This window comes from Schistocerca piceifrons, chromosome 5, assembly GCF_021461385.2.
Source record: "Schistocerca piceifrons isolate TAMUIC-IGC-003096 chromosome 5, iqSchPice1.1, whole genome shotgun sequence".
Taxonomy (NCBI): Eukaryota; Metazoa; Arthropoda; class Insecta; order Orthoptera; family Acrididae; genus Schistocerca; species Schistocerca piceifrons.
The window spans coordinates 252,432,494-252,451,608 of record NC_060142.1 but is presented as its reverse complement, the minus strand read 5'-3'; positions in this window follow the sequence as shown (position 1 = coordinate 252,451,608).

Sequence of the window (19,115 nt, the reverse complement as noted above, 5' to 3'; positions counted from 1 at the left end):
GGCAGGATTCGAACCTGCGACCGTGGCAGTCGCGCGGTTCCGGACTGAAGCGCCTAGAACCGCTCGGCCACCACGGCCGGCGAAACCCGTTCTTCCTCAAGAGCCGAGGCCAGAGAGGATATGGGTTTCAAATGCTGGGGTCTGGAACGAAGCCGACGATCTGATTCATCTGAAAGGCGTTCCATTCGGTTGAGGCCGGAACTCTGCATAGCCCAGCCATTTCAGAAATGTTACTGTCCACAAACCATCGACTCACAGATGCCGACAGGACACGTTTCATGCTGATACAATCAATCATCTCCGCACTGTTCCTCTACTGTATGCAGTATACAGTGCTGTTATATGTGTTCATATCCTTCCGCGCGTAGTATTTTCTTACGCGCCATAATGAGACCACACCACAAAAACTAAAAATATCCCTATAATGTAAACCAACTTCTCTATGCGTCGGTGTTCGCACTACACGCCATGGCACAGAACGTTCTCCAGGCATTCGCTAAACCCAAATCCTTCCATCGAATTGTCACAAGGCATAGCGTGATTCATCAGAGCAAATCATTCATTTCCTAAAGTGTGGGTTAAGAAAATCTGCCCGACCATTGCATCCCATTCTTTTAGCTCCATACGCACAGCCACTGTCCTCGCTTGCCTGCTCTTAATACCGCAAAATGTATACACGATGTTCAAAGAAAGTGTCGACTACTTCGAGAGATGGTAGCATTCATCGAAACAAGAAAAATAAGTTCAGTAAACACAGGCCCGGAAACGCATTCTTTTCGAGGTACACACGTGTTTATAGGAATGGCTGCGCAACACTTCGTTGCTGATGTTAGCACAGTCGTTGCATTGGCGCTCCGTCAAATGTGTCGTCAGGCTATTCTTACTCACATTGCTCTACCTGTCATTAAGTGGTCTACAGTAAGTTTTGTGGTTCGAGTCGTGTTGTAGGGAACGTTAGTTTTCGTCGTGTTTGTGTGCCGTATTGTACAGTACTGTCAACCCTGTGTACTATGGTGGTGTTTTACCTTCTCCCAAAAGCGGATTCACTTATGTGTTTACTGTTATTGCGTTATTTGTACGTACAAATGGCGTAGTACATTTACATTTTCTCTGTTCCAACACCTGTTAGCAACGGAAGCCTACCACTCAAGTGAAATGGCGGGTATGATATTCTGCTATGGATTAGCAAATGGACATAGCCTGCGAGTCCATGTTCTCTACGCTGAAAAATATTCACAGTGCAGACTGCCCTCTGAGAAGCTGTTCGGGAGACTTTTCCAGCGTCTGAAGGACACAGATACCCTTGCACCTCGGAAGAGTGACAGTGGAAAGCCCCGCACAGTCCGTACGCCTGACATGGAGAAGTGCGTGCTATGATCGGAGGAAGAAACCACTGGGAGCAGTGGGTGACAATTAGTAGCAGCAGAAGGCGTGTTTCTTGGGGATACTTCCCGAACAATTGCTGTGCCCATATCACCTACAGCGCATTCAGACAGACGGCAGTCTTTCAATGGCTAATATTGCAGAAGTGTGCCGCAGACCCACTGTTCACATCCAAGATTTTATTCACCGATGAGTCTGATTTCAGAGGAGATGGTGTTGTGAATTTCCATAACCCGCATATATGGGCAGATGTAAATCCCCAAGCAATTCAGGAAAGAGGGCATCAACACTAATTCTCAATCAACGTGTGGGCAGGCATACTTAGCGATAAATTAACAGGGCCAGACGTGCTACCAAAATGGTTAACCGGGGTGCAATATCTGAACTTCCTTATTAATGTACCGCCTACGTTACTGGAGGCTGTGCCATTGCAGCAACGAATACAAATATGGTTCATGTACGATGGCGCATCAGCTCACAATCGTCGAAGACCTGACGCAGACATTTCAGGACTGCTTGGTCGAACTGCGAACTGGGGGGTGGGGGGGGGGGGGGCGACGAGCGTCGGGGGCAAACCTTGGCCTGCTTGTTCTCCAGACCTCAATCCCCTTGGCTTTTGGTTATGGGGGCACTTAAAGGAATTCGTTTGGTCCACGCCACGCCGATCAACGAAGTGGGGACTCTACAGGGTGGCGTCTTCAATACCTGCCAGCAGGTACAACAACAACCGGGTATACTTCAAAGGCTGCGTTATTCCTTAAGCCGGAGAGCAGAGGGTTACATCGTCATGTATGGACGTCACCTTGAACACCTCCTGTAAAAATGTCTTTATCGCAGAAAGTATGTATTTCCGAACCCATGTTTATTGGACTTATTTTTCTTGTTTCGATGAGTACTACAATCACTCAAAGTATTTTTTGAATACCCTGTATACACCGGGTTTGTATTCTAACAGTCGTCAGGCGCATTTTCTCTGGTGTTGCGCCAGATAATTACAATTTCGTTTTTGCATTGTGTAGCTGGAGACACCCCGAACAATTACTGTTCGTTGGGGTTGGGTTGTTTGTGCGAAGAGACGAAACTGCGAGGTCATCGATCTCGTCGGATCAGGGAAGGACGGGGAAGGAATTCGGCCGTGCCCTTTCAGAGGAAGATCCCGGCATTTGCCTGCAGCGATTTAGGGAAATCACGGAAAACCTAAATCAGGATGGCCGGGCGCGCGATTGAACCGTCGTCCTCCCAAATGCGACCACTGCGGCACCTCGCTCGGTTTACTGTTCGTCACGTCTTCCGTGCGGCGCCCAATGTCAACAGAAAGTCCCGGTTTGTTCCTCGCTAGAAAGAAAGTTATTTTTGAATCGGAATTTTACGTGTCCATTCGATAGAGGGCTTCCAAATCAGTCTAGTATGATAACAGTTTTATCGATGTGTGTTAACAGGGGCCGGCCGGAGTGGCCGTGCGGTTCTAGGCGCTACAGTCTGGAGCTGAGCGACCGCTACGCTCGCAGGTTCGAATCCTGCCTTTAAAGGCGCTGCAGTCTGGAACCGCAAGACCGCTACGGTCGCAGGTTCGAATCCTGCCTCGGGCATGGATGTTTGTGATGTCCTTAGGTTAGTTAGGTTTAACTAGTTCTAAGTTCTAGGGGACTAATGACCTCAGCAGGTGAGTCCCATAGTGCTCAGAGCCATTTTTTGAATCCTGCCTCGGGCATGGATGTGTGTGATGTCCTTAGGTTAGTTAGGTTTAATTAGTTCTAAGTTCTAGGTGACTGATGACCTCAGAAGTTAAGTCGCATAGTGCTCAGAGCCATTTTGTTAACAGGGGTAGTATAATACAAATAATAACCAGTAATCCAGCAGCGACTCGGCAGTGCTGCTTGCTTGGTGGTAGCAGTCAGCAGGGGCCAGGGCAGCGCTGCCGCTGTTGGATTACTGGTTATTCTTAGAGTTTTACTTACTGCCCCTGTCAATACATATCGATAGCACAGACATCGCACTGCAGTAATCTGGGGCCGTACTATCGAATAGGCACGTACAATTACGCCTTAAAATTGTTTTTTTGTTTGTAACGTGAAAGAAACCAACACTTCCCGTCGAAAAAAGTGGTGAGAACTATTTGTTTGAGCTGACTCATAAAGCAAAAACGGAACTGCAGATATGTGCTAAAACAGCAGAGAAAATGCGCCTGACGACTCTTGCCCCGTATATATCAAAATACACACACACTCATATTTATATATAAATATATAGTGAGAGAGAGAGAGAATAATATTCAGAGGCTTGAACGCAATCACTCGCTATCGGCTACGCTTGATGAACTCTGGCTTACAGTTGAGGCAGCATCTGCCACCCAAGCTCAGAGGGATAATACGTCCAGCCGGCTTACAGCAATTTTCTCTGCCGCAAATGGCAGCTCGTTGTGCTAATCTTAGTATTCTGCGTACTCCCGAATCATATAGAAACTGGACCACGTATTGTTCCTACAATAGTGTTAGAATAGCGTACACATAATAACTAAAATCTGGTTGAGCACTATCTTTCCTAGCGCTATAGTTGTAGCGGCCAGCAGTTTTTTATGTGAAAAGACCAAGAACGTAAAATCTGGGAGGTGTGAGCTCAACAGTCGTTCAGTGGAGCAGAAAGGGGACAGTGACTGTGGTACTAGAAGCATCCTCCGCCACACATCATAAGGTGGCTTGCAGATTGCAGTTGTAAAATTAGATGTAGAAGTTGTAGCTCCCGTCCAAGTACGTTTCTTTGATCGTTCCCTTTCTATATATTTATTGGTCTGGGCAAGACTTAATATTTCACTGTCAAATAAAGGCTGTTAAAAAACAGTACGCACGGTTTTTAAGGGTAGCAGTACGGACCGAAACGAGGAAAAAATCTCCAGTAAACGTAAGCTCTAAGATATGTATCTTAGGAGCTACGTGCACTTGTTCATCTTCGCCGCTGTGAAACACATCACTTCTACTGCAAGCTGTTTGCTATTACGAATGACCTACAGAATGCGGTAAACAAATGAGGACACGTTCCTCTGCTATAGTCATTGGATACAGCATGCAGGAAACATCTGACAGTGCTGTTACTGCAGACCGTATACACAGTTCTGCGTAAGTGCAGCCCATTTTCTCCGAAATGCCCGAGAACACCTCACACAGAAACTTAAGCGCCAATGGACTGATCGGAGAGTTCCAGCACGTTGGCCTGCTCTTTCCCCTACCCTAATCACTTGGATTTTTGGTTGTGGGAACACTTGAAGTTTTTGGTGTATGCAATGTCCATTCGTAATGTACAATGACTTCAGGAACGCGTTATCAATATCTACTACCGCATCCGTGACCAACTCGGAGTTTTTCAGAGACTGCGTGACAAAAGCATGCTCTACCATGAACGGTTGCAATACTGAGTACTTCCTTTAGTGACAGTTTTTAAGTTTAACTCGTAGGTCACAGTAAGTAGGATAAAATAGAAGCTCTTCTGTTTCATAGCAACGGAATAATGTATTCTCATTTCTTGACTCATTTGTTTACTGCATTCTGTAGATCGTTCGTAGCAGCAAAGAGCCTGCAATAGAAGAGTTCTGTTTTACAGTATGAAGATGAACATGTCCTCATAGCTATAAAAAATTTTGTTTTGGTCCTCTCAAAATGCGGAATACTTTCTTTCTTTACATCATGTATATTTCTCAAGCTTTGGGTATCAACACGTCGCGTGATCCAGTTTTCTTGTTCCTACAGTTGAGATCATAGTTCATCATATAGTGTATTGCCTAACAGAGATCAGAAATAAACTACGTAAACTCGCTTTAAACTCACCACCGACACCTCTGAAGGGAACGAGGTGGCGCAGTGGTTAGCACACAGGACTCGCATTCGGGAGGACGACGGTTCAGACCCGAGTCCGACAGTCCTGGTTTAGGTTTTCCGTGATTTCCCTAAATCTCTTTAGGCAAATGCCAGTATTTTTCCTTTGTAAGGCTCGGCCGACTTCCTTCCCTAATCGATGACCACGCTGTTTGGTCTCCTTCCCCCCAAATCAACCAAACGGCTCCTATGACGTCTTCTCAGAACTCGCAGTATCCGTATGCTCCGAGACTCGACTCGCCAATCTCCGCGCTGCCCGTTTACAGCCCTAAGCACGCCGCTTGAGTCTTGTCGTGTACAAGTGGACTCCACCAGCGTAGAAAAGACAGCGGGTACACGAGTGCGCGAGTATAACTGAGGACTACACAATGGCTGCGCATGACTACTATCTACAGAAATTGAAGTCCACCCCCGCGTATTTATGTGTTTCTGAAGGTTAATCTCAAGAACTACTCTAGGGATTTCGATACGATTACGCTGATACATTGATTCGCTATTTAGATTTTTGTATTTAATTTATCTCCGCTATGGTTCAAATGGTTCAAATGGCTCTGAGCACTATGGGACTCAACTGCTGAGGTCATTAGTCCCCTAGAACTTAAAACTAGTTAAACCTAACTAACCTAAGGACATCACAAACATCCATACCCGAGGCAGGATTCGAACCTGCGACCGTAGCGGTCTTGCGGTTCCAGACTGCAGCGCCTTTAACCGCACGGCCACTTCGGCCGGCTATCTCCGCTATGCCAGTCACGTAATCCGTTCGTAGACACTTAGTGCTACCCGTGCTAATCCAGAGCGGGTCGCTTGTCATTCAGTAACACTGATCGGTTAACAGTGATTATTATTCTCTATCTATACACAGTCCTGCGTAATGCAGCTCATTATATATATAAGTCGGGGCGGTTAGTAGGCCCGAGCGCCTCCCCAGGTGGCGGATAGTGGAATGCCTCCTAGATATAGGTGGTAGCGAGGAAATGAAATACTCGGGGCGGACCAAAACTACTAGTAGCGTCTGTTCCCACAGTGGGCGGCTACAAAAGGCGTCCGTTCCACTTGTCAGTGGCTTCCTCAACCAACCTCCTGATCTGGAAAGACAGGTTGTACTCGGCAGCATGCCATATATCCAACTACTAAACATCATGATGGTACAACGAGAAAAATCTCATTACCTTGGACCCCAGTCAATAGACTGGGACCGTCGTGAGCATAGGATTCCAGGGACTCACGGGCATAATGAGAAGAATCGGAGCTTCTCAAACTCCCTCAAGACCAAACGTAAACACTACATCAGAACACTCAACGTGAACACACTGATGAAGACAGGAAAGATGAAACAACTCACAGACACTCTCAAAAAATTTCAAATCAAAGTACGTGCACTGCAAGAAACACGATTCACAGACGAAGACCATTTCAACAGGGAGAACTTTTAGAATGTACAAAGGAAACCGATCGAGACAACTGAAAAACCTACGGCTTTTTGGCACAGGATTTGCAGTACACAGGTCAATCACGGACAGCATAATCGACTTTTCATCAACAAACGAAAGAATCAGCACCATCACAGTGAAATCAGCCAACAAATCCTACACAATAATCAACGCACGTGCACCGACTAATGACTACAACAGAAAAAAACCCGGACGAAATTGATGACTTCTGGATGACAATGGAAGAAACTATCAGGAAAATTCCTGCACATAGAGTCAAAATAATACTGGTAGACTTCAACGCTAAACTCGGAAAAAATATACAGACATACCACAGGAAAACATACTCCACACAAGGACACATACAAAAATGGAAAACACCTGATAGACTTTTGCAAAACCCACGACTTGCCATTATGTCAACAAAATTGAAGAAACCAACACGTAAACTTACCACATGTAAATTACCCAGTGGAAAGCAGGAACTTCAAATCGACCACGTAATAGTCCAGAAAGACTCACAAAAAGAAATTTTGAACATAGACACACGTAAAGGCTACTTCGACTCAGACCACTACCTACTACAGATCAGGATTCGTCTTTTGCCCAGGAAAAAGCCCCAGAAGAACAAAATTGTTAGACCAGATACAAAGTAGACAACAAAAAACGGACTATCATAGAGCAAAGCTTGATCAACACGACATCCAAAGTAAAGTTCTGTGGGGAAGTATCAGAGCCCTTTGAAAATCGCACAGGTGTCCGACAAGGCGATGGCCTCTCACTTCCCCTTTTCAATCTTGTGTTTGATAAGATAATAAAAGAATGGGAAATATCATAACAGGGGATAACCCTAGGAAACCTACAGATTAAATGCCTGGCTTGATTTTGCGATTGTCACGAAAGTTATAAACGAAACAAAAGACGCTATTGAAAAACTAGACGAAAGAAAAACTAAACTGGGCAAGGCATACAAAGTAGTGTGGAATCATTACAACAAGAAGTCTATCTCACAAAAAGCCACATTACGCCACTACGACACGGTGGTGCTCCCCGAGAAACTATATGCAGCAGAGACCACACTAATCCTAGGAAAGACACGTATCAGACAACTAGGAAAAGTAGAACGGAAAATACTTGGGAAAATATTTGGCGCAACTAACAACAATGGAATATGGATCAAGAAACCTACAGAGGAACTATACAAACATACGGAGACAATCACAGAAAAGATTAGAAAACGCAGACTACAATTCTATGGACGCCTATACAGAATGCCATCACACAGACTGAACCAACTTATCATCACAGCAGACACAATAAACGGCAGAATAAAATTTAGAAACATCATTAAGGAAAGTAAACTACATGAGATACAGTGTGACAAACGAACAGGCGTAAAATGGACCGAAGAACGGAAGTAAGATCACAGCCGGAAGATGAAATAAATATGGGCAACCAAAAAGGCAATCAAGATGAAGCCGAAGACACGAAGCCGACAAGAAGCATGGACAGAGGACCGGAAACAGAAACGCAGCGAGCGAATGAGGGAAGTTTGGGCAGGAAGGAAGGCAGCAAAAGGAATTGGCCAACTGCGCTCTTTAAAGGCAAAACACCAATAATGGGCTGTGCTTACGCAGAACTGTTTATACGGTTTTCAGTAACAGCACTGTCAGATGTTTACTGCATGCTGTATCCAATGACAATAGCAGAGGAACATGCCCTCATTTGTTTACTGCATTCTGTAGGTCGTTCGTAATAGCAAACAGCTTGCAGTAGAAGTGATGTGTTTAGCAGCGGCGAAGATGAACAAGTGCACGTAGCTCATAAGGGACGTATTTTAGAGGGTTGGGTTGTTTGGGGGAAGAGACCAAACAGCGAGGTCATCGGTCTCATCGGATTAGGGAACGATGGGGAAGGAAGTCGGCCGTGCCCTTTCAAAGGAACCATCCCGGTATTTGCCTGGAGCGATTTACGGAAATCACGGAAAACCTAAATCAGGATAGCCAGGCGTGGGACGTATTTTAGAGCTTACGTTTACTGGAGATTTTTTCCTCGTTTCGGTCCGTACTACTACCCCTAAAAACCGTGCGTACTGTTTTTAACAGCCTTTATTTGACAGTGAAATATAAAGTCTTGCCGAGACGAATAAATATGTAAAAGGGAACGATCAAAGAAAACTTCTTGGACGGGTGCTGCAACTTCTACATCTAATTTTAGAACTACACTCTGGAAGACACCTTATGATGTGTGACGGAGAATACTTCTAGTGCCACTGTCACTGTCCCCTTTTTGTTCCACTGAACTACTGTTTAGCTCGAACATCCCTAATTTACTTGCCGGCCGGAGTGGCCGAGCGGTTCTTGGCGCTACAGTCGGGAATCGCGAGACCGCTACGGTCGCAGGTTCGAATCCTGCCTCGGGCATGGATGTGTGTGATGTCCTTATGTTAGTTAGGTTTAAGTAGTTCTAAGTTCTAGGGGACTGATGACCTCAGTAGTTGAGTCCCATAGTGCTCAGAGCCATTTGAACCATTTTGAACCTAATTTACTATCGTGGTCTTTTTGCGCAGAAGATTGCTGGCCACCAAAACTGCAGCACCAAATTTTAGTTGTTATGTCCATACGGTATTGTAGGAACAATAGGTGATTCAGTTGCTAGATGAGTCGGGAGTGTACAGCGTGCTAAGATTAGTACACCGAGCTGTCACCTGTAGCAGAAAAAAATGTTCTAAGCCGGCTGGACGTAGGGTCGCCCTGAGCTAGAGTGACAGATACTGCCTCAACTGTAAATCAGAGCTCTTCAAGCGCAGCGAATGGCGAGTGACTGCGTGCAAGCCTCTGAAAACCTATGCTAAGATTGTTCCAAAGGGTGAGATGTCTGAAGAAAGTAGCCAGGATAAGACATGTTGCATTATATTGCTGAAGGATAACATAACAGAGCCATCGACGATACGGCACAACCACCGACTTTAACACATCGGAAATGAAACGTCTGCCGCCAAAATTACGAAAGATGGGCTGCACCCAATGACATCCCGTACCAGTAGGCCAGATATTGGACCTTTACGAGCATGACGAGTGAAATATGGTAACGCCCGCTCTCCTCGGAGTCTCTCCAGAAGAATTCGTCCCTCGTGATGCTAAGCCCAAAGCTGAGAGTCATCTTAAAAGACAATGTGGTGCCTCTCCTCCGTCGAATGTTATAATTTGACGCAGCGCTGCTCTCTGGGTCAAATGGTTCAAATGGCTCTGAGCACTATGGGACTTAACATCTGAGGTTATCAGTCCTCCAGAACTTAGAACTACTTAAACATAAATAACCTAAGGACATTACACACATCCATGCCCGAGGCAGGATTCTAACCTGCGACCGTAGCGGTCGCGGGGTTCCAGACTGAAGCGCCTAGAACCACTCGGCCACATCGGCCGGCCTGCTCTCTGGTGCTGCACCAAGAGATGCAACCATGGTCGCCCTGCCGACAGTCGGTGGTTTTCCAGATGTCGTTGCACTAGCTGTGTAGCTACTTCCCTTGCTCCAAACAACCCCATTTTCGAGATCAAGGTACGTGACGTTAGTATAGTATCCTGTAGGGCGACGTGGGTAATACACTATCTGCTCAAAGATATCCGGTCGCCTCTACGTAATGCGCAATTCACAATTAGCTGTCACGAGAGCCAGATCCACCGGTACAAAAGGACACAGGAAGTATTGTTTTGTCAGTAGAGAAGCTGTAACAGCAGAATCGATATATCAGGAATGATCACTAACTTCGAATGTGGACTATTCACTGCAGTAACCTGAGTAACGTATCCATCAAAGAAATTTAAACCCTCGTAAAGCTGCCCAGCCGGGCGCGGTGGTCTAGCGGTTCTAGGCGCTCAGATCGGAACCGCGCGACTGCTACGGTCGCAGGTTCGAATCCTGCCTCGGGCATGGATGTGTGTGATGTCCTTAGGTTAGTTAGGTTTAAGTAGTTCTAAGTTCTAGGGGACTGATGACCTCAGATGTTAAGTCCCATTTTTTCCTGCCACAGGTGGCAGCTCGGTGTACTAATCTTAGCACGCTGTACACTCCCGAATCATCTAGAAACTGAATCACCTATTGTTCCTACAATAGCGTATGGACATAACAACTAAAATTTGGTGCTGCTGTTTTGGTGGCCAGCAATCTTCTGCGCAAAAAGACCACGATAGTAACCATTTGAACCATCTGAAAGCTAGAATGAGATTTTCACTCTGCAGCGGAGTGTGCGCTGATATGAAACTTCCTGGCAGATTAAAACTGTGTGCCCGACCGAGACTCGAACTCGGGACCTTTGCCTTTCGCGGGCAAGTGCTCTACCAACTGAGCTACCGAAGCACGACTCACGCCCGGTACTCACAGACGAGGTACTGGCAGAAGTAAAGCTGTGAGTACCGGGCGTGAGTCGTGCTTCGGTAGCTCAGTTGGTAGAGCACTTGCCCGCGAAAGGCAAAGGTCCCGAGTTCGAGTCTCGGTCGGGCACACAGTTTTAATCTGCCAGGAAGTTTCATCTGAAAGCTGCCCAAAACAACTGTTGGTCATGTAGATTTATTTAAAATGCCTGCTCCTAGCTGCGTTTGTTAAAGCCAGGCAGGTGTCACTTAAAGACGCTTGCGAGTATTGCGATACGTCTTTGCCGTTTGTAATGGGAAATGTAAGAAATACACTACTGGTCATTAAAATTGCTACACCAAGAAGAAATGCAGATCATAAACGGGTATTCATTGGACAAATATATTATACTAGAACTGACATGTGATTACATTTTCACCCAATTTGGGTGCATAGATCCTGAGAAATCAGTACCCAGAACAACCACCTCTGGCCGTAATAACGCCCTTGATACGCCTGGGCATTGAGTCAAATAGGGCTTGGATGGCGTGTACGGGTACAGCTGCCCATGCAGCTTCAACACGATACCACAGATCATCAAGAATGAAGGGTACAGCCACGGGTCGTAACACATCTGAAATGTAACGTCCACTGTTCAAAGTGCCGTCAACGCGAACAAGAGGTGACCGAGACGTGTATCCAATGGCACCCCATATCATCACACCGGGTGATACGCCAGTATGGCGATGACGAATACATGCTTCCAATGTGCATGTCGCTAAACACGTGTGCGACCATCATGTGCTGTAAACAGAACCTGGATTCATCTGAAAAAATGGCGTTTTGCGATTCGTGCACCCAGGTTCGTCGTTGAGTACACCATCGCAGGCGCTCCTTTCTTTAATGCAGCCTCAAGGATAACCGCAGCCATGGTCTCCGAGCTGATAGTCCATGTTGCTGCAAACGTCGTCCAACTGTTCGTGCAGATGGTTGTTGTCTTGCAAACGTCCCCATCTGTTGACTCAGGGATCGAGGCGTGGCTGCACGATCCGTTATAGCCATGCGGATAAGATACCTGTCATCTCGACTGCTACTGATACGAGGCCGTTGGGATCCAGCACGGCGTTCCGTATTACCCTCCTGAACCCACCGATTCCATATTCTGCTAACAGTCATTGGATCTCGTCCAACGCGAGCAGCAATGCCGCGATACGATGAACAGCAATCGCGATAGGCTACAATCCGACATTTATCAAAGTCGGAAACGTGATGGTACGCATTTCTCCTCCTTACACGAGGCATCACAACAACGTTTCACCAGGCAACGCCGGTCAACTGCTGTTTGTGTATGAGAAATCGGTTGGAAACTTTCCTCATGTCAGCACGTTGTAGGTGTCGCCACCGGCGCCAACCTTGTGTAAATGCTCTGAAAAGCTAATCATTTGCATATCACAGCAGCTTCTTCCTGTCAGTTAAATTTCGCGTCTGTAGCACGTCATCTTCGTGGTGTAGCAATTGTAGTGGCCAGTAGTGTACCTGAGAGACGTTGGGCCACGACCTAGGTGTTTCTAGGAGATCGTTCAAAAGTATCATTAAACTTAAATAACATTATATCACATTATTAACCTAAATCAAGGGTATTTTTGGATTATTGTTACTGTGAACCAATATTGTATCATCCCCAATATTAGAGTCCAGACGACTTGTGCTCTCAGTTACATGTTCCGGAGAAGGATCCTTTTCGAAGCAGCAATAGAGAGGTACAACAATACTTCGCGGTGTTGGTCCACATCGCCCAGACTTCTCGCACTTCTGCAATTCCAACGGATGCGGCAGTTTCGACGGGCCTGATGTACTGTCCTGCGAACCAAGATTAACTATAAAGAACTAAATGGCAATTTCTAGTATGGAATGATAGGCTTATACAGTTGTTTACTTAGTTGAAATGTTTACACACTAGCACCAGCCTCTTTGAAAACGATGTCTCTGTCTTCAGTGCTGAGAATCGAAAGATCTCGATACGAGAGATACAAAAAAATGTTATGATCTTGTGGTGAAAGTGAACTTCAATCGTGTGATTCCTTCCGTCTATGTAGCTTTTGCATTTTAATTTTAAGTATTGTCATGGCGTCATTATGTAATTCATTAAGACTCAAGTGATCATCCAGAGGTTTACGCCGCCAGAGAAGTAGCAAATGGAGGGATGGTTAACTGTCTTATTCAATATTATTACTAGTTTCTTTGAATGGCTTGCAGGACGTGATAAGTTCTTTAGGGTCTGTTTGTCTACATTCTGAAGTCAGTACCTTTAGTGGTTGTAACTACTGAACCTTGAACAGAGTATCACGTTCTGAAAGCAGCATGGACTTCGACCCTTTATTTGAGTGATTCTGTGAACCTCTTTGAAAGATCAACTCTGTACCAATATGTCACTAGTGCTTTACACGAGTTTATTGTCTCTCATACATGAGTTAGTTCTCGCTGCGATGCTAAAACCTCCGACTTTTGTGTATACTTGAGTGAAGTGCTAAGACAGTGACAGGTAAAAGGAAATCTAGTGCTTTCAGAGCTGCCATTATATTAGAACACTGATCTGTTGTGAAAGCTGCTGACATCGTTAAACACTCACAAATTTTCAACGTTAAATACTCATAAATTTGCAAGGACTTAAAACGGCGAACAAGCTGCGACAAAACGTTAACTGCTGTTTTTCCTCATAGGGAAATGGGGCGTTAAATAGTACTCTGTACTCCATATGCCACGTTTCACTAATAAGGTTCAAATGGTTCAAATGGCTCTGAGCACTATGGGACTTAACATCTGAGGTCGGAGTCCCCTAGAACTTAGAACTACTTAAACCTAACTAACATATAGACATCACATACATTCATGCCCAAGGCAGGATTCGAACCTGCGACCCACTAATAAGGGATATAGTCACTGTAGAGTAGGTTATTTTACGTGTATCATCCATGCACATATCGGTTTGGGAAGAAACTTTTTTATCGGCAGTAGCAGTGAAAGCTCATGGAATCAGCACGGTTTTAAGAGCGTCTACAATGGATTTATTCAATTCTTCTCCGTAATCGGATGAGGTAGTACAGCCTCCATATTAACATCACAATCACTTCACCTCCTACAGATACAAGTGCTTGGGTTACCGTTTTGAAATCTGAGCCATGATCCACACTGAATGGTCTAAGATTTCCACGCCACGTGAGTGTCACAGATCACAAATAGAGCGCGTGTTAATATGCGCTACTAAAGGGCCATCATTGATGAAATGGAAGTCGGCTTGCATGTGAAGAAATTTAATTTTATTTTTATATTGAGGATGAGCTTTTCCATGGCCTCCATTGCTTGTTTAGAAAGACACTGTTTCAGAATTCCTTTGCAAATACAATTACTCTATTAGTGTGTTTACGAGATGAATCTTTGTAAAGTGTGCTGAGCTTTGGGAAAAGACGTCTATTTGCACATGGTAACAAGAGAAGTATAGTATAAGTGGTTCTGATGAGCATATATGGGATACGAATTGTCTGTGTAACTGACAACAATGAGAGAGAAAAGGTGTACAGCCAACTGCTTCCGCGTAGTAGCAAAGTAGTCGCGGAACATAGGACTCCTTTGGAGTACGGATCATAAGCAACACTACATCATCCTCTAGCTCCAAGAGATAATGCAGTGATATTTGGAATTTAACTTATGGCATTTCCACACTGTAATGTGATAATAAATTTCAAGACTTTTCGGTCAAATATCGTGATGAAAGTTACATTTACTGCTGTTCTTCGAAGCGGGTGCATGACTCTGAGGAATTCGATTATGGACTCAGGTATTTCTGTCACGAAGTTGTCGTATATCACCTTCGTTAGCCGTAGCTGAAGATGAGATGTTGCTAATATCTAAGAATCGGTTAACCAATTAAATTGCATTCGAGTGCAGAGACATATGGGCTTACACATAATCAGACAGAAGAAGATAACGTAGGTCTGTTAGCTGAAACACTAGAGGATAGTTCAAATCTCCATCTGTCCAATCAGATTACTGCTGCAAATTGAGGGTTTCTATATGGAACCAACCCATAGGGTTTACACGAAGTCTGATCCGAAAAACAACCGCAACTGCGGACCATATTGATTAGATTGAAAATCCGCTTCATTTGTGAATGATACATCTTTCATTGCACAACCAGCTCATCTTCGGGTGTGACATAATGGTTTTTTTAAGTTATGAGTGTATTACTTACAAAAGATCTAAGTTGGATCTTTTGTGGTCAGTTGGCCCACCTGTCCTAGAACGATGAAAACAAACCATTGTGTGGTACCCGATGATGAAGCTTCACGTCTTCCAAACTGGTAGTGTAATAAAAGATATAATTTCACAACTGAAGCTGATTTCTAATCTAATATGTAGGCTATAGCGGAACCATTTTCGCCATGTCTCTTAGGCCTGCTACACAAAGAAGCAAATTCAGGAGAGCCTATGTGACGCACGTAAAGTGGAGCAGACGAACTGTCAGAGTATTCTCCTGGACACGGGTTGTTAAGGAATCGTAAGAGCGCTGTCAGCCAAAGACAAGAGTATGGGTTCAAGTCATCATTTCTCAGAACGTTTCATACCAGTCACGGAGAAAGAATTCTTTCGCGAATATTATATCGTTTGTGGATACTATTTAACATGAACAGAGTCCGTCTAATGAAAACACAACTGGCAGTCGACAATACTGAAGGCTGTTTCCTAGTCTCTGATTCATAGTCGAAGAACTGGAAACTTAACATCATGCATAATAATCTCCTTAGCAAACTGCACTTCATCTTGAGTTGTAAGAAACAGGTACCATGAGTCTAAAAGCATTCAACTTCCACATTGTGTGTTTCATTATAGAGTAGTTCTGCGTGCATCAACGTAAAGTTACTTCGTATTGACATTGGCTGTCCTTAGCAAACGGGAATACCCACGACTACGCTGAACAACACCATTCTCAAGAAAGTGGCCTTCTACATCACTCAGGATGCTCATCGAAAAGACATGTCAAATCCTTCGAGAAATGCGTACGAAGTGGACTGCGAATACTAAATATTTGACACAAAGGATCTCGGTTACTTGTAGTATTCTCGTATTACACTGGCCAACGGTTAGCTGGTTCCTTTGCGCGTTTCTCATTCAGTGCGTGGCTTCGAAGCCGCAATAAAGTAGTAGTTTGTGACGCGCTGGAAGCGCGAGGTGAATCTGAATGAGTATGCAACTGGAGAAACTATAAAAAGTGAAGACAAAGGACAGACAGGGATGAACCGCAAAACTAGACTGTCAATCCTGCAAATAGCACTGGAAACAGATACAGATGCCAGTTTTACTTACTGATTTTTAATTGCTTTGAAGAGAGCTGTACCGAAATTAGTGCAAAGTTGGTCACAACTTCTGTGTGAAATGGTGTAGATCACTAAAGCTGTACACTCGTAGCTGTACTGCGGACATGGTACCATACAGAGGATGGCACAAAGACCACGGTATGGGAGAGCGTGCGTGGAATGGGTGTCTCGGCGAGTGACACATGGATTGAGAGGGGAAGGTGCGAAAGGGTGCTCTGATTCTCTTTCGTCTTCCAATAAATAAGTTTAGCGGAGTTGTGCTGTCTTCTTAGTTCCTGGAAGTCAGCTGCTAGCTGTAGTAATCCGTGTATATCGCAGTCATTTCTAGTAGTAGTAGTAGTAGTAATAATAATATTCATCTGTAGATCTCTTTTTACAAGGATATAGGACATGTCAAAGTATTTACAAGTTTAGACCAATTTAAAATAAGCTAATTCGTATACACATACATTTACAGACTTCTACTCAAAGACAATCGTTAGATTTACTCCTGGTATACAATACTTTTTTATAAATTACTTATTAACATATCTCACTCTTGTTCCATGGTCACGGACAGAGCCGTTTGTGCAGCAATTACCATTGCTATATTTTATGGGTACAACTGACTGGTAGATGTATTCACACGGAACAATTAAAATCCCCAGTGATTTGAACAGATCTTTACAATGAGCTCTATTACTGTTTTTGTTGAGTTGTAGCAGTGTTTGCATTGTTATTCCTATTACTGTTGATGTCCTGGTCAAGAGACAAAATGTGTCTTGCTTGTACTGAAGTATTTATGGCAGTAGCATCCTCGTAACATGGCTGATATTATATGTAACGGAACTATGTTGGCTGCTTCGTGTATTTCTTGTTTACTGTGTTTGAAGGTGGTATTCGTAGCAGCGGATGTTTAGCTGCGTAGACACATTCGATAATCAGACATTGCCGAGGACAAAGTTTATACATAACAGTCCTCAGTTCAACGACGTACACCAGACGCTACTTCTGCTTCTGTTTGCTCACTTTTGGTCTAAGCAATTCAACTGAGTAGCCAGTGGTAGCACTACGGTAAAGTTCGCTTCTCGCCCTTTGCAGAGCCCTTCCGGCGTCCAACTGTGTCTTTCATTATCAGTGCTCACGGGATTTGACTCCTATTTCGTCTTTCTTAACGGGATAAAATAGTTAGATGTGCAAGCCACTTAAGAAGAGATATAGAGCCACTACAGTTCAAGTTTTGCACGGTGATTTCCACTACCATAATTTCGGATTTCGTTCAGTGAAATTGAGTATAATGGCACAAGGAAGGCGTGGTATCAGGTAGCTCGTTTCTGAGTAATACTGAGTGTGCGGTTTAAACATACAATGACATGAAATGTAATAATTTGAGAAGTAATTGAGGCATTTATTGACGGTATGTTTCTACAAGTATGGTAACTCAAAATGTTTTTACACATCTAATACACCTCGATATGGGCATTATTAGTGGCGCGACAGACATGTAATGTGTATCCCACTTCGCTCCACGTGTTTTGCAGCATTGCAGGTGTAACATTTGCGAAGCTACACGATTGCGATTGCGGAGGTCTGGCAGATCACGGGAGAACAGTAACTGCCTACTTGCTTGTCGGATTGACTTGCGAGGTTTCCGCTGGAAAGATGGTTCAAATGGCTCTGAGCCTCATGGGACCAAACTTCTGAGGTCATCAGTCCCCTAGTACCTAGAAATACTTAAACCCAACTAACCCAACGACATCATACACATCCATGCCCACAGCAGGATTCGAACCTGCGACCGTAGCGGTCGCGCGGTTCCAGACTGTAGCGCCTAGAACCGCTCGGCCACTCCGGCCGGCGTTCCGCTTAGAGTACCCGAGGATTAATGGAACAGTAGCCCTCTGAAACTGCGTGCTTGGCGTGATGGCCCGATATCGAAAACAAACCCCCAATTTCCCGAATCCGCTTGTCCCATTTCTTGATTGTTACGCAAGTGGGAACATCGTCAGTTCAAATGGTTCTGAGCACTATGGGACTTAATATCTGAGGTCATCAGTCCCCTAGAACTTAGAACTACTTAAACCTAACTAACCTAAGAACATCACACACATCCATGCCCGAGGCAGTATTCTAACCTGCGACCGTAGCAATCACGCGGTTCTGGACTGAGGCGCCTAGAACCGCTCGACCACCGCAACCGGGCCATCGTCAGTTGGTCGCAGTCCTACACGCGTCGAAAATGACGTTGTGCCAGTGTAACAGACTTAAGCTCTGCAAGAGAAAGCACATACACCTTGCGCTGTGTAGCCCACATGGCTACTGACGCGCATTTAATGAACAAAGAAGTTACATGCATGCGCACGCAGTATCAAATGCTGCTAGCGAACACAGAAAATCTTTTGAGTTACCGTACGTGTAGAAGCAAATTGCCAATAAACACCTCAATCATTTCTCGCGTTACTACGTTTTATACTATTACGTGTTTAAACCGGCCACCCTGTATTGTAATTACGATTCATTCGCTTTGTCACCCCAACATAACAGCGGAGGGAACTATAATATGCATTCACCAAAAAGAATATCACAAATCGCAGAGTAATTCAATAACCCTCAGACGAAATACATACTGTGATGTGGCTGACCTCTCTGCAGGCACATTTCCGCATAGTGACATTGCGCCGCCCTTTCATTGAAGTCAGTGAACCAGTTGCATATCGGCCAATCATCAC